Raw genomic sequence first — 12214 nt, forward strand, 5'->3', positions numbered from 1 at the left:
GCCGCGCTCCGTCTCGAGTCTCGAGAGCGTGCCGCGTGGGGCCGTGGCGGGTGGAGGTGCCTCCGGGGAGCTCCCCGTCCGCAGACAAAGGCGGCTCTGCGGGGTCCGAGCTCTCCCCGCCGGGCACCGCTGCTTGCTCGGCACGACGGGCTCCGGCCGGATACGGATTGATGTATCGCTCCGGCTGCGGGAGGCTGGAGGTGCCGGCGGCGCCCCGGCGGCGCTGGGTTCCCACGCGGAGTATCTAGCGCCTCTGTGGAAAACGCAGGCGGAGAGCTCGGCCCGGCCGCCGGGGATGGTGAGGAGGGAAAAACAACACGAGAAAAAGGCGCGGGTGCTGTTGTATTTAGGATGCTTCCGAACAGGAAGTCTCGAAACCGCTCCGTGCAAACGACACACGCCCTGCAGCTGGAGCCAGGCGAGGGGGAGCTCGGGCAGCTCGGCCGGGCACGGCCATTCGCACGAGTCCGCTCCCAGGGTAAGGCAGCGCCCGACCTGCCGCCGGCCCTGGGACGGAGGGCTTTGCCGCCGGGACGCAGCGCGGATGTGTGTTGCAGGCAGAGAGGGAGAGGGTTTATTTGTTTTTAATGCCAAGTCATGAATAGCACCGAAGGGTTTGGTGATCTAACGTAGGTATTCCAGCCTAAGCCTGCCTCGTTCCTTTGCCTGAGGGTTTGTTGGAAGGGTTCACGGCTCGTGCTGGGTGCTGGTGTGCCCTCGCTGCCAGGAGCAGCAGCACGAACAGCATCAGGGCTGTAAGCCTGCAGTGCACAACATTATCTGCTGCTATTCAGGAAGGAAGGTCAGAGCTTCTTCTAAAGAGTGCATGTATCTGAGCTGCAGCAGTCATAATCTGTTGCTGGAGCAGCAGGTAACCAAAGCATGTTCCAGAACGGGACCATTTTGCTGGCTGGGGTGTTTGTTGGCAGGCACAGATGGAGGGTTTCCCTTGAAATCTGCATGCCTGTGGATGGCCATGCTTGGCGTGCTGGAAATCCCTGCCAGCTTTCTGCACGTGTTAAAGAGAGCACTGCACCAAGGTTAGCAATGGGTTTGCCACATCAAAGATGCCAACCAACAGAGCTCATGGGTCCAGGACACTGTAAAACATGCCAGAATTTGGGATCTTGTGCTGGATTTCTTGCACGAGTAATGCATGCTGGAAGCACTTTGGGGTTTCTTTTTGTGTTTTTATTGTCCATAATAAGCAAAGGAAATTGTAAGCAGACTAAGCTAAGAGGCGTGGTTTTAGAGACATGGTTTAGTGGGTACAGTGGTGATGAGTTGATGGTTGGACTACATGGTCCTAGAAGTCTTTTCCAGCCTTAATAATTCTATGAATATGAATATACCCAGTATTTTAGCATTCAAAAGCAATCGGAGAGCAGTCATGAATTTAATGTGTCACGGAGCTTTGTCTTGCAAGTTCAGGATGAGTTGCTCTGTTTGTCCCACTGTGGTCGTACTCATTTAAAAAGCAATCATACTTTGGGTAGTTTGGTTTACTTTCTGTATCAACAGTTGATTTCTTAGAATGAAACTCATGTGTATCTGTAGAGCATCATTAGGGGTATTCAGCTGATGTGCTGTTTGACTGACCTTTAGGTATACTTAGTGCAGTATTTCAATAAGTTGTTGTCTTTACGTTTCTCAGGAAGAATTCCTCACTGCATTCCTTGCCCTTAGAACAGTCAGAGCTGAAATTAAATATTTTGAATTCTCTCATCTTATCTGTTCTTTCCACACTGACCTTCGTAAGAGGCATTAACTTGGAGAAAATACAGTTAACAGAGCAACAACAGAGAAATCTATCTGTCAGTTGGGAAGAATACTGTGAGTTTGGCAGGCTCCTGTATAGTAACTTCAATTGCTCATTCTTGTGCAGCTTTTTGGAAAGACTGTTGAAGGTTCTGATTTTTTGGATGCAGATCTGACCATTGTAGGTTTCCAAACTGCTGTGGTGTTCCTGTTTGAGTTGTCACACGTGGGAAGCCCAGCACTGAGCTGTCGGTGAGCACGTTCTTTGTAAGTGCTGTTCTGCTGGTAACTGGTTAAATGCTTTCACACAGCAAACAGACCTCATTCCTTTACCTTCCTCATTTTTGGGCCACAAACGTTGCAACATGAAACACTTCTGTGGCTGTAGAGCTCAAAATATCCACCAGGGTACGGCAACATGGCATTGCTCAAATACAAAAGTGATTTGCAAGGCCAAAACAATTCCTGTCCTTGCTGTCTTCTACTGGTTCAGCACTACTTGAAGGAATGAGTCTCTGGAGCAGTGACTGTGCAAGAGAGCAGCTGGGAGGCATTCCAGCTGTCACTATTGCTGTCAGCTTGCTGCCTGGCCAAAGGTACCTGCCTCTGAGGCAAGAAGCCAAGCTGCTCTTGTCTTATGCAGAAGTGGTCTGCATGAGACAAGAGTATGTCTGCTGAAGTGGGCAGTGCTGGAGATGCTCCCTCAAACCTGCCTATACTTTCACTGCTGAGGAGCAGAAACACATAGAATCATAGATGGTGTGGGTCAGAAGGGACCTTAAAGACAGTACCTTTCCAACCCACTTGCCGTGGGTAGGGTTGCCACCCACTAATCAGGCTGCCCAGGCCCTATCCAGCCTGCACTGAACACCTCCAGGGAATACTTCTGCAAATGGTGTGTTATCCTGAGATGTTTCACAGACTGTTTCCTTTTCGAAGGTTCTGAATTCCATTAGAGATTTGCCACCTCTTTGTATAGGTCATGAAGACACCTATTTATTTTGATGCTTTTTGCTATAAGCTTCCCTGAGCAACCAGTCAATTTGCTCATTTTGTCTTAATCTCTGTCCTCCTTCGTTGCTGTATCTGGAATTGGCCTGATACATGTGAATGCTTTTGAGACTGTTGGCCTCAGCTCCAGCAGTAACATTCTCCTGTTTTACAATGTACCAAATTATATCCTTCCAGGATGTAACATATGCTTCTGAAAGCTGTATAATAGACTTCAGAAATTGATGCTTACTGTGTGCCACTCAGACTTCAAAACACTTCACAAAACCGACAACAATCCTTGTAATCTGTAGCTGTTTTGTCATGTCCAGTGTAGTCTCTAATTGGTTTTGTGATTTCTAAGTGCATTAACAGCACACAGATTCCTGCACTTCAAAGAATTTAAGCAGTTGTTCCCTTAGAGATCGCATACATTTGTCCACACCCAGACAAATCAAGAGAATAAGTAAGGAATTCTGTAGAAGTTAGGATGTTTGAAATCTTGCTTCCAGTTCAGTTGCTTTTCTTTGTTCAAACAAATGATCAGATCACACAAATGCTGCCTTGAATCTTGCTGTCAACGTAGCTCTCATAGTTGCAGTGGACTGTATGCAGTGGCTCTATTGAAATTGATCTTATTTCCTAAAATGTACCGCCATGGTTTCTCTGTTTGTATTTTGGTGTTTGGGACGCGTTACTGAACAGGGTAAATAAGAGCACAAGAACAAACTTGCCCAAAGTATGTGACCTGGGAATGCTCTCCCAGTGCGGTCAACATGCTGAAGAATTATTTCATTTCCTCACTGAGATGGTTGGCTCACGGAAAGCACAAAGCACCAAGCGCTGAGAAAGCACGATGGCAGCTCAGCAAATTCCCTTACCAGGTGCACAACTGCAGATGTGTGTTGCTCAGTGTAGCTGTCACTTCTCCAAGAACAAATGAATCATGCTACTAATGCTGAACTCACTGTTGTAAACTAGGGTCGGGTCTCACCATCCCAGTGCATCTGGATATTTTGCATACCTGTGTTAAAGCATTATTAACTACATAGGTTATGCTTTGCTGATTGCTTCCTAATGGTATCTGTGAATTTACGCTGTCATTTACATTGAGCAACTGTCCTTGTCCTGCTACCTCTTCCAAGTGCTCCCCTCTCCCTCTGGTGACCTTGACAAAACTGTTATTCTTCTTACCAGCTGTGGTTGCATTGACTGGAGGATAACTGCTTCCTTCCCCTTGCAAATCAAGGCGCTCTGCAGTAAAAGAAATGCCATAGGCTTGACTTCAAATAGCACACTAGTATTCAGGGAAGCTGATAGATGTTTCTGTTGGTGTCACAATTTTAGGGATGTTACCAGTAATAGACCAAAACTAACAGGTTTTGAGTTGCACAATATGGTGTTTAAGCTTATTAGACTAAAAAACACATCACAATATCCTATGGTTTTAGGCCACATGTATAACTACTTAGTTCATAAACATGCAAATTTTCAGGTGCCTTATTTCCCAATGCTTTTTTTGTAAATACTGGTACAGACATGCAGGGGAGCATTTAGGATTGAGGCAGTCTTTGTGCTGTGCCTATGCTGGCTGAGGAGCCCTTGGATGGGGCCAGCTATGAAACATGCCTCCCTCCTTCAGCTGCTGTACGTTTGAGGAACCTCGGCACCGAGAGGCTCATGGAAGTCTGAGGCAATTCCAGCAAGCACCACCTGCCACCAGGCTTCAAAGTAAACTAAAACTGTGGTGTTTGTATGTGGATGGGGCAGTCCAGGGTTTGAAGCTCTCAGAAATGCACAAAAAAAATCTCCTTGTATGTTTGCCGTTACTTTATCAGCTGTTGATAGACTTATCCCAGCACAGGGCTGTGGTCTTGTGTCGGTCCTATGTCCTCTGCTATGGTTTCAGTCGAGGCAATCAACATCTGGAAGATTGGAAACCTTCATACTGTGATCTTGAAGACTTCCCCTCAGGAGTGCTGTTTCTATGCATGTTATTCAGTCAAAAAGCTTCTCTTAACCTTCTCCTGAAGGATTACATCCTGTTCCCAGCTGGCTTTTAGAAGTGCTGGTCATCTTCTAGACAAGCACTACGGAGAACCTTTGACTTAAACAACAATAATTAAACAATTAACCATTAGTAGCATGGCATTCTGCAGCGCTTAACCCTGCTCTTTAAAAAAAGAAATTGGAGAAACCTTTATGTGTGCTGAAGTTTAGCTTGTATGATGGTTATGGTGTGTGGCTCTTATCCTTGCCAAAATGCATGCATGTTCAAATCGTTCATACGGTGCTTACATGTTTCTGAGCTAGGGCTCCTGTAGGAGTTATAGGACAGCTGTGGGCAGAAGGCCATGAAGCTGGATTTGGCTTTGAAGGACGCAGCCCCAAGTTATGTATCATATCCTAGAATCGTAGGATTACAGGCTTAGGAGGGATCTTAAAACCCATTCAATTCCACCTCCCTTGATATAGACAGGGCAGCCCTCCACCAGATCAGGCTGCCCAGGGCCCCATCCAGCCTGGCCTTGAACACCTCCAAAGATGAGACATTCACAGATTCTCTGGGCAGCTGTGCCAGTGCCTCACTGCCTTCTGAGTAAAAAACAATGAACAGACAAATATATAGAATCTTGAAGTTGCATTTGTATGTATGGTTACACTTGCATTTGTACGCATATGCTATGATGCTGTGTGGATTGCAGGGTCGCAGCTGTTTATAGTGAAATTCTGGACAGACATCCCTATCACCTTCTGCAAGAGCTTCAGAAGTAGTGTGGTTGCTGTAGGACACACATAGGGAGCACCAGCGATGTATGGAGTAGCAGACCCATTGTTTGATAGAGACAAAAGGCACCAGGTGAGTCAGTAAGGACTGATGCATTTCAGAAGCCTTGTTGTTCTGTTAAAAATAGGGAGGAAAAAAGAAATACAAGTGGTCGTCCCAGTAGGGTTGCTACATTTCAGTGTAGATCATGGCCCTGTTAATACAATAGCTGCTTATAGGTAAAAGTTTTGCATAGACATAAGCCATTATTGGAGTCAGTTTTGTGTTGTGCCTCTTACCATGACAGTTTACATGACTCTAGCTCTGTCTCCTGGTTTTGCAGCCATTACCAGGTTCCCAAGTAATCCTGAAATGTCTGGGGGTTCTTGAGGCACCACTCAGCCCTTGCTTCTCCTTGATAGGCTTCTGAAATCCCTGACTATGTTACCTGTTCTTCTGTCCTTTCAAAAATCGTCATCTGCCTTTGAAGCAAGCAAAGGCAAACTGCAAACCTGAGGATGCCTTGCAGAACAAAAATAACATACTTTGATACTTTTTTATCTTCTGTATTGATTTCTTGCTCTATCACCACTGCTAAGTGGTTGCATTATGATACAGGAAGGGATCAGTAATGTTCTTTTCAGAGGTTTTGTATTATTTTTTCAAATCCCCCACCTAATTGACTCGTTGCTTCTAGGTACAGTACAGAGCTCATTTAGGTAATGTATTCAAATATAAGCTCCAGCAGAGCTATCATGAACTTTCAGTTGTGAGGGCTAAACGCTCCTTGGTTTTATATCAGGCACATCAGGCTCAAATGATGTGCAGGGCTGAGTATCAGTTGCATGTAGCACAGGTCTGCTCTCTGGGTGTTTGTGTGGGCTGGCTCTGTGTGCTAAAACTGGTACTTAAGAAACTTAAAGTGGAGTTTGAGTCTTCAAGAAGGTAGGTGAGAACACAGGGCTCTCACCAGGTTTTAGCCAACTTTTAGAGTGTGTGGAAAATGATCACCTTAGAACAGTGCTTGAGTGCTCCTTGTTGCCTTTGGAGGAGGTGGCTATAACCTACTTACATAAGCGAGTTGCCAAATGTGTGCATGTGGTAGATTATCAATAACATTAAGAGCTTTTCTACTCTTCTTCTCCTTTCATTTTTCCTTTTCTCCCTTCTCCGTTTCTCTCTTCCCCTTTCTCAGCATTGCCCTTTGGAAGCTGGCTCAGCAGCTGTTCTGGGGGGTTGTTCTGCAGAACGGGTGAGCGGAGCTGGGCTCTGTGCTGAGCCATTGGAGGAGTCCTGGCTGGGGTCAGCACGTGAAAGACATTTGTGAGGCTGTGGGCTTGAGCACCGCACTTCCCCTGTCTGCAATGACAGGTCTACCTCGTGGAGAGTCCCTTTCTGCTGTTTGTTTTCAGGTGGCACGTCTGTGCGGGGGACTCATATGCCATAGTGGTAAAACTGTGGAACAACCACCTCCAATCACTGGATTGTGTTTAGATATTTAAAGTAGGTCCATGGAAGAGGTATTTTGGACAAAAGAATTGTTTTTAATGTGAATTAAAAATAGACCCATGGTTGTGATGAGAGGCTGGGGGACAAGTTTCACAGAGTTGCCAACATTAGTAAGTGGTTTTATTATCTGAAGCATTCTGCGTTCTACCCAGTCTGTACGAAACATACATGAAATAGAATAACAGAATCACTGAACGGTTTGGGTTGGAAGGGATCTTTAAGATCACCTAGTTCCAAACCCCCTCCTATAGGCAGGGACACCTCCCTCTAGACCAGGTTCCTCACAGCTCCATCCAGCCAGGCCTTGAATGCTTCCAGAGAGGGAGCATCCACAGGTGCATCTCAGAAGGTAAAGGTCTGGTTTTGCTTTCTGGGCAACTTCATGTGCAGAGTACTACTATGCAGGCTAAAGTGCTTGTCTTTTCCATAGAATTAGAAGAGTTCTACTAGAGTGGCTAATGAAACAAAACTTAATTCCTTCCTATCTTTCACTCCTGGCAAAAGATTAGTGCTTATAAAATACACTGTAAGTTGGGTTTTCACTTTGCTGTAAGCAGAAAGGAGAAAGCTTCGTTTGTATTTCTAGTTATCTAGCAATGTGTTTTTCCTATATAATAAATTTAATTATCGGAGCTGGGTATTGAGTTGAACTACTTGGAATTATCAGAAAATCAAAGTCACTGACATTTCTTCTCAGGCTCCTGCACTTGAGTCTTGTCTCAGATCACTACTGAGGGCTTAATTATTGTTTCTTACAGTATAATATGCTTTAATACTGAGCATTAAGATATACAGATGAACATCTCCTCTGTCTTCCACAATCCTCAGCTTCAGACTGACTGTGTTTTTGGTCAGAGTCACCTGACACCTAGTGTTTAGCTTTTTATTTTTATCATTTCCTATTTCTCTCCACTGTTTCTGTTTCTGTTGGATATTCTTGCAGACTGACAGGTTGCCCCTTTGTGAAGGAGGCTGTCCTTGGTCTCTGTGCAATCTCTTAGTGGTCAGCTCCCTCCTCCCCCACCTTAAGTTCTGTTCTCTCACAGCTGGTTTGGATTGCATCCATCCTTGGTTCTGCATTTTGCAGGACAGATACTAATGCATCTTAAAATCTGTCTTTTGTATTGTGAACATCTTGGGCCTCTTTTATTGCTGCTTTTACAGTGCAATAATCTGTCAGTTCAAGCTGTAGTGTTTACATTTACGATGTCTCTATGAGGTAGCTCTGTATGACATTAGCACGCTCTGTATGACATTAGCACGTTCTGTATGACCTTCTGTGACTCTACGTACCGCATTTTTCCTTGTGCTTTCCACCAGAACACTTCCAATATGTAAGATGCAGTATGTACAACACATTTTACTTTGGCGATACTTGAATACTGTTTTATAATTCTGCCTTAAAAACAGAGGCATCTTTCTCCTTGTCTCTATTCTTCCGTTACCTGCCTTTTTGCTGCAGCCTTGGTTTCTTGCCATGTAGTGAGAAACAGGTGGTGGAATGGACATGGCCAAAAACTCCTCACTGGGTTGTTTCGGAGGGCTATCCTAACTTCCTCTGCTTTTTTCTCTGTAGGGCAGAGGCGGGGGTGCCCCTTGCATTTCTGTGCTGTCTTCCTTGAGCAGGCAAGCTGTGAGGCAGAAGGTGCCTATCTGGTACTGCTTGATAGGGAAAGAGATGGTTGAAGGGCAGAGGGAGGAAACTCATTACCTTGATGAGTTTGGATGTTTTGTCCCTGTGTTTGGAATAGGTACACCATGTGAATTACAGTACTGACCCTGCCTTTCACAGAATCATAGAATCATAGAATGGCCTGAGTTGAAAAGGAACACAGTGCCCATCCAGTTCCAACACCCTGCTATGTGCAGGATCGCCAACCACCAGACCAGGCTGCCCAGAGGCACATCCAGTCTGGCCTTCAATGCCTCCAGGGATGGGGCATCCACAACCTCCTAGGGCAACCTTTTCCAGTGTGTCACCACCCTCTGTGTGAAGGCACCCTCTGTGCTTTTGCTCTAAAGCTTTTGAAAGCATGAAAAGCCTGCACCTTGTCTGTGTTGCAGATGGGATTATATACTTTGTTTGTAAGAGAGAAGCAGCAGTGTGTTTTATTGCTACAAGGTAGTGCTTTAACAAAACTTACATGACCTAACAAGGCTCATGATGGCAAGGTCACCTGGTCGTGTGCTAACTAAAGAACAGGGTCAGACAAGGCTGCTGGGGATGCCCTCCCACTGCATCATGGGGTTGGAAGGGACCCCCTGGCCAACAATTTATATGTAAGGGATTATATGCACCATTACTCTTTTATATCACTCAATACCATAGCAAGTTAGTCAGCTATTAGCATATAGGAAATCTTTTTCGAGGAGCTCGGTATTGGTCGCTTACTGGTATCTGTCACAGGTAAGGAGTTTCCATCTTGAGGATGACCTCATGAGGTGTCCCTGTGCTGGGGGCAGATGCTGGCACACAGCTCGCTGCCACAGAAGCAGAGCTCCTCGGGGATTTGATGGGGACTACGGGGGGGGGCCACTTTGCTCCATGGGATCTGCGCCTGTGGCCCAATATGCTGATGGACCTGTGATAGAATTTGTCAGACTGGGTCCCAAATTTAAGGAAGCTCCCTGACCCCAACAGCTGTTTGCTTTGTTCCCATTCAATATTATTCAGTCCCTACCACTTAAGCATACTTGCCACAAGTGATCGGTTTCAATTTCACCTGGTTTTCTGTTATATGTCTCTTGCAAATATATTAATTGCAATGGATCCTGAGGCATGGTTTTTGTATTATGTTGCGGAGTAATGCCCCAAGGTCTCTCTGTTCTTTCTGTATGAACAGCAGGTCTGGCTTCATATTCAGGAGGATTTAAGGGAAACAAAGGATCATTTTCCTCTGGCTCGCTGTCATCGGGGTCACCCCAGATATCCCCATCCCAGTGTTCAGGGGATACTCTTAGTGTCCTATAAAATGTGCAGTGCTGAGTGGGAGGAAGCCTGCATAAGCATAATCTCAGCCCTTTCTTCCAAATTTTTCCTTTTCTTCTTTTCCTCCTTTAACTGTTTCTGAAGTTGTTCAGCTTTTAAAGACTCCATAGCCTTAACAACTCCATAGCCTTCCTGTCTTCTATTTCTTCTCTAGGTCCTCTTCCTTTTTATTTCTGTTCTCCTCCATATGCAGCTTCTAAGCAGGAACCAGCATCTTGCAGACAACTCCTTTCCTTTTCCATCTGTAGTGCAGCCCCTAGCTGCCTTTAGAAGCTTTCTAATTATGCTAGTTGTCATGAGCCCACACTGCTGAGGAGCTGAGGCTTGAGCTCACTCCATGCCTCCTTATAAGCAGAGATACCACTTGCCATCTTGCTGACTGCACCATCTTGTCATGGAGATCATACACCTTACTCATACAAGAGCAGCAGCAATGTGTTTCATTGCTATAAGGGAGTGAACTAAAAAAGCTTATACAACTTAGTAAGGTTTTTGTTGGCAAGGTCACCGGGTTGGATACTGGATAGAGAATGGGGTCAACCCCATAGCTGGGTTTTTAGTGCAGATGGTTTCTTCGTTAGGAGAGATTTTAATGGCAAGAGTGTTTCCCTTGCACCAGGAATTTGCAGTGTCTTGCCAAAAGAAAAGAGCAACAACATTTTGGAGGAAACAAAATCATTGTGCTGGTATTCCCTGTGGGATTTCTGCAGGTGCCTGGATTTTTTTATATTATGAACTTGTGGAAAATGGCCTTGCAGCTGCCAGATGTGTGGACAATGCTTTTTATTTCTTGAGTAATCTTCTTGAAGTTCATAGAAAGAGCCAGCAATGTGATCATACTGAGCCTTACCACTGTTATCTTCTCAACTGGTTGGTCTTCCTTGCCCAAAAGCAAGCAGTAAAGAGCTGTAGTGCTTGCGTCTGGATGCATTAGTATTTTGAAAACCAGGATATCTATACATAGAAATGCTTTCTTTTCTAGTTTATCCCAGAGTCAGGCCTGCATTCCAGCAGCCCTTGTTGGGCTTTTGACCTGGTACCCTGCATCACATGCATCTCGCTGACTTAGCCCTCTGGGGGCACAGCTGGTGCAGAGTCTCACACAGGTACAGCCCCAAAGTCCTTTGGGATCCCCCAGGCTTTTCAGCTCTCAGCTTCTGCAGCAGAAGTGCCACCAGCTGGCTGCCTGTTGGCTTTTTTGGCACTCTTGAATGAAATGCTGCCAGGTACCCATGTTATACAGGAAGGGAAAGCATTGGGAGAGATGGGAGCAAGGCATCTGTGAGAAATCTCCTATGTCCCCTTCCTCTGCTGTTAGACCATCTAGTCTTTGCTTCTGACACTGCTTGTCAGTCCTGGGCAGGAAAAAAATCCATCTTGTTTTCCACAGAATTGTTTTATCTCCTTTATTCTGTGAAAAGAGAGTGAGTTCTGAGTGCTTCAAGGGTAGCTGCTTTTCTGATCTATGAGCTCTGCATTTACACCATTTTAAGGCAAGAGAGATAGAAACAAGTCTGTGTTTTGTGAGAGTCAATCATTTTATCAAGAAAACAAAAAGATTCTTGAATGCATTGAGTGCACCAGGAAGGCATTTACAGATAACCCAGAGTTTGGTAGCTGCAGGGTTTTGTTCTGAGCAGTATAATGTCATGGCCTAACAGTTGTATCTCAACAAAGCTTTTTCCTCTCTTCTCCATGTTACTTTGCCCACCATTCTGAGAACTGCTTTAGTACCTTCTTCTATTCAAAGCTGTTCACACCCTGATTTTTTGATAGCACAACTGCATAGTGTATGATGCTGCCTGGCACGATGCTCAGCATCTTACACTGAAGGTACGGAGTATCAGTGCAGCTGCAGCCATGCAGCATTAGTTCATGCCTTCCAGGAAAATGCGTAAGTTTCAAGATGGACTTCTGGTAATGTGTGTCTCTCTGAGAAGAGATGGTAGCACAGCAAGCTGTAGCTGGGCTTCCATTTTCTTTGTGTATAAGAGTAGAAAATGACTTTTTTTTGAGGCCTGTAATGAATGCAGTGGCTGCATATATTTTTCTGTGTATTGCATCCCGCTGGGGAATTTCACTTCTCCACCATGCTTACTGGAAATAAGAGCAAGTGTACAAATAAATAACATGCAGTGACTTGCCTAAAGTTGTCTTGTGGAGATGAATTTTTGTCTGTTTTCCCAAGCACAAATGGTCCT

General features: G+C 45.3%; 1 protein-coding gene across 1 annotated transcript in view; it reads left to right on the forward strand.

Annotated features, from left to right (window-relative positions):
* The first annotated feature begins 206 nt into the window (after positions 1 to 206).
* The window catches only part of ELOVL5 (ELOVL fatty acid elongase 5), a 37295-nt gene continuing 25287 nt past the window's right edge, over positions 207 to 12214 (forward strand). Inside the window, exon 1 of the mRNA XM_003204431.4 lies at positions 207 to 298. The gene's annotated coding sequence lies outside the window, so the exon portion shown is untranslated. The remainder of the gene's footprint in view (positions 299 to 12214) is intronic.

This window comes from Meleagris gallopavo, chromosome 2 (assembly GCF_000146605.3).
Source record: "Meleagris gallopavo isolate NT-WF06-2002-E0010 breed Aviagen turkey brand Nicholas breeding stock chromosome 2, Turkey_5.1, whole genome shotgun sequence".
In the NCBI taxonomy this organism is placed as follows: Eukaryota; Metazoa; Chordata; class Aves; order Galliformes; family Phasianidae; genus Meleagris; species Meleagris gallopavo.